General features: G+C 41.7%; 1 long non-coding RNA gene across 1 annotated transcript in view; it reads left to right on the top strand.

Annotated features, from left to right (window-relative positions):
- LOC110302858 overlaps positions 1-4,490 on the top strand; it is a 17,131-nt gene that overhangs the window by 6,908 nt on the left and 5,733 nt on the right. The window contains exon 3 of the long non-coding RNA XR_002378866.1: positions 3,982-4,041. This is a non-coding gene — a long non-coding RNA (uncharacterized LOC110302858). The remainder of the gene's footprint in view (positions 1-3,981; positions 4,042-4,490) is intronic.

Below are 4,490 nucleotides of genomic sequence, written 5' to 3'. Positions count from 1 at the left end.
GAAAGGGAAAGGGAAAGGGAAAGGGAAAGGGAAAGGGAAAGGGAAAAGGGAAAAGGGAAAAGGGAAAAGGGAAAAGGGAAAGGGAAAGGGAAAAGGAAAAGGAAAAGGAAAAGGAAAAGGAAAAGGAAAAGGAAAAGGAAAAGGAAAAGGAAAAGGAAAAGGAAGGTGATCTGAGGGAGGGAAGAAGGGGGAAGGATAGTAATGATCGGGTGAATACAGCCATAGGATGCAGTGTGCATGTGTGAAAATGTCTTGACATGGTGGCTCACCAGGCCACTGTCCTGAAGCTTCATTAGTGCAGCTAGTGAAGGCTGTGACTCTTGGGGCTTCACCATGCTCTAGTAAACAGTCCCATACCCAGAAGAACACAAAGAGCACACAAACTGGAGTTGATGGGTTACTGAAAAAAAAATTTAAAGGACACATGAAGTTGAGTATATAGGGTAAGGATATAGGGGTGGATGTGGGTGGGGCTAAGGGGAGGAGCTAGATGAGAACATGGTTAAAATACACTGTGTGAAATTCTCAAACAATTAAGAAAAATAGAAAAGAAGAAAATACCATACTGAACATTCATTGTTTCATTTAACCAATATACAGTAATAAAAAATAAAACAAATTTTCAGCGTGTGGTGCAAACATTATATTCTTGATGTCTCCTCAAAGTTTGACTACAGAGCAGTGTTAGTCACAAGTGCGCAGTTTACTAGAGAAAATGTGCACACCACACAAAGGTTTCTTTGTTCTGCTCCTTTGGAGTCTGCACTTGGTCGCTGCTCATCACTTATCTCCGCTTAGCATTGCGAATTGTCGGCATCCATCCCAAATGACTCAACTGATAACAAACGGCATGCTGGGAACTGCATTCTGACTCAGAGGAGAAGGTGGGGGTCCGTGAGGAGTAGGCTAGCGTGGTGTAGTTGGCATTGGTCGTTTCAGAATGCAGAGTGGACTCCAGGCCCACAGGAAGACTTCCGACTAGGTTATGTTTGATATCTACAAAGATGTACTACATCAAACCAAAGCAAAAACAACTGCCTTGAATCAGTGGCACAGAGAGCTGGCTTAGGCCATATCAGCAAGGTCTGTTGGCTTTCAATTCTTGTCTAAAACACTCAGCACAAGAGAAGTCAGAGCCAGTGCCAACTGTCTTGGTGAGGATTGGGGTGAGCTAAGCATCCCCTCCTGTTTTGACATCTGCTCCTTCGTGCTAAATTATCAGGAAGTGGTAAGGAGACTTTTTGTTTCCTTTTCTTTTGTTTTGTTAAATTAGTAGCTGCCAGATCCTACCAATCTGCAGATTTAATAATCTAACCTGTCACTATTTTTAAATTCTCCCCATTTATTTGTGCCCTAGGTATAATTACAGATTCAGTAGCCGGGTACAGTAGAATACAGAGAAAATATGCACTACTACTCCGGGCTGTCTTTTTCTCAGTTCCAAAGCAGAGGCTAGTTCAGCTCTAGAAGAAACTGTGGGGTCCGCTTGTCTACCTTCTTAGGATTTCAGCTCAGCAGGACTGTGGGCAGCTTCTTTGACCTTCTCTTCCTTCTCTCGGGTTCCTGACTTGGAACAGTTTGAGCAGGAAGAGCTCAATACCTGTTTTTCTCTCTCCACCCCTCTCCCTTCTCTCTGCCTGGCTTCATTGATCTCCCTTCTTTCTTCTTTGTTACATCTGCATCTCTGTCTCTAACTCCATCGTCACAGACCTTACTTTCTGGCACCATCTCTTGAAGGACGTAATAAAGGACAGTCTGCTACCTGTCCTGAGAGTGACCCTTAGGACTTGCACTGAGTCTGGGCTTCCTCTTCAGGTGTAGGAGAATGGCCTTCTTTATCTCTGAGATGTTCTTAGCATTCATTTATCTCTTGGCTATCTCACAAACAATAGCTTCCTATGAGAACATCTTTACCACTGGAGGCTCAGCCACACTCTGGCCTATTCTATAATCTGGTCAGGAACTTTCAGTCTAGAGATGCTTCTCAGAGACCTGTTGAAATGTCTTGATTATCAATCTACATGTTTTTATTAATGCTATCCAAAACTGCACTGGTTTGTATTATATAAAACCAACATTTGAAGTCAACCATGGTTATGTGTGTGTCTGTTTGTGTGTTTTTAATCAACCTCATTAAGTTAATCTGGTTTATAGGTAGTAATGGGTTTTTAAGCACAAAGTACAAACTGTCTAAATAATGTGCTTATAATCCATATGTTGTTCAAAGAGATCAAAAACTCTAAGAAAACCGCATGTTGTGATAACTTCTCAGATAAGCTGAGAATCGAGACAGAGTGCTTTACTAGGGGTCTGGGGGAAGTTGAGTTTCACAAACAGGAGGTTGTAACGCTGGGGGTGGGAGGCTTGTAGGCATTTCTGGTTTGTTGGCTCCTAAGCAAGGTAAGCACTTTTAGGAGAGAATAATGCTAGAAAGGCAAAAAAAAAAAAAAAAAAAAAAAAAAAAAAGCCACCCCTTTAAAAAATTGCTCAGACATCTTCAAAGCTGGNGGCTTGTAGGCATTTCTGGTTTGTTGGCTCCTAAGGACAGCCAGGGCTATAAAGAGAAACCCTGGCTCGAAAAAAAAAAAAAAAAAAAAAAAAAAAAAGAAAAAGGCCACCCCTTTAAAAAATTGCTCAGACATCTTCAAAGCTGGCTTTTCTTTGGCTTCAGCTAAAATGCTTTGAGACACTTTATTAGAAACTAGTCTAGTTTTTACTCATCTTTTAGGCAACCTAAAGTAAACTTGCTCATTAGCATGCTGAACAGAGCATGCCCAGAAGTGTTAACATCTACCTTTTTTCCCCCTTGTACTCTATGACCTTGAACTGAGCATGCCCAGAAGCACATTTTCCACCATCTTTCTTTTATAGCCATGTGATGTTCAATTTTAAGCCTCAAAATTTGCTGACATCTTTCTGTTCTGAATACATGATCTCTGGGTGACCTTGAGTTGAGCTTGCTTTGTACTTTCTTGTATAACTATATTCAGGATTCCTACACAAAATCCCAAGGTTCCCTCTTGATGGGAAAAGCATTGCTTGCAAATTATCTCAATATTCCCTTTGCCTAATGCAGTTTGTAAGTCTTCCTCTACTCTTTTATCTCTTAGTTTGGGCTTTGCATTCATAAGATTAGGAACCCTCTCTGGGCAGTGGTGGCATATACCTTTAATCCCAGCACTCAGGAGGCAGAGGCAGGCAGATTTCTGAGTTCGAGGCCAGCCTGGTCTACAAAGTGAGTTCCAGGACAGCCAGTGCTACACAGAGAAACCCTGTTTCAAGAAAACAACAAAAAAAGGAGGGGAGGTGGGAGGAGGAGGAGAAAGAGGGTGAGGAAGAAGAGGGAGAGGAAGAAGAAGAAAAAGAAGAAGAAGAAAAGGAGGAGGAGGAGGAGGAGGAGGAGGAGGAGAAATCATTGCATTTGGTTACAAATGGTTAATAATAAAGCCATAACTAAAAGATCCCTGTTCACTTTTCAAAGGCAGCTAAGATGACAGTCATTGTGCTTATGCTTCAAGTATCACAAATCCCTATTTGTGTTTCCTAAAGAAAGGTCTGAAAACTACAGCACACCTCAGAAGTACCTCCTTTAAAAGGAGGATCAGATCTCAACAGGTGCTTCTGGTGTAGTCTGGAGGGAGAGCTCTTGCACCTTGGGTATGGTGCATGTGTGGGAGCCACCAGCCATTCTCCTCTGAACCTGATGTCCTCTCACTGCTCTTGTTGTAGGTACTAGCACCACTTTGTAGTGATGAGCATGGGGGTGAGGCCAGCCTCTGGTCCATAGGCAGCCAACAACACCCCCAAAGAAAGCAATTCCCCTTCTCTCAGCAGACACCAACTGCCAGTAACTCTGGCCTAGGGGATGGGCTTAGTATCATAGTTTTAAAGTTCCTAAATTACTTTAAGTTAGAGCCAAAGTTAAGCCAAGATACCTTGCTGCTGGTAACTGTTCCATTGTTGTTGCTGCTTTTGACATAGGCTCTCCCTTGTGCAGCACATGGCTGGTGTGGAGCTCAGGGCCGTGCTGGGATCCCATAGGTGAGTGTCACTATAGCAAGTTTACAACATTCAGCTACATTATAGCAAGTACCATAGCCACCAAGTGCCAAAACCATTTGGCTAAAGTTGAATAGTCTATGAAAGGATTACTATGATATTTATCATCATCATTATTAATTATTGTTATTGGTAGTGGTGTTGGTACAATAGATGTGTTATGTTGACACTGTATCACTGAGCTACATCCCCAGCCTTAGACATTACTTTGGAATTGAGAAATTCTGGGAATTTAACTACACTTATGCAATTTAATATCACAACTGGAATTCTAGGATTCAGTATCCCCAAAAGACAGAAAATTTTTCCATCACACATTGGTGAAATAGCAGTAATAGGCCCTGACTCACAGTTTAATAGATTCAAAAGCAAACACAAGTAGAATATATTTTCTCCACTTGTCACAAAATTTCTTTTTTTTTTTTTTTTTT

This window comes from Mus caroli, chromosome 10 (genome assembly GCF_900094665.2).
Source record: "Mus caroli chromosome 10, CAROLI_EIJ_v1.1, whole genome shotgun sequence".
NCBI classification, from domain to species: Eukaryota; Metazoa; Chordata; class Mammalia; order Rodentia; family Muridae; genus Mus; species Mus caroli.
Note: the sequence above shows the minus strand (reverse complement) of the source record. Positions and strands in the feature narration are given on the sequence as shown.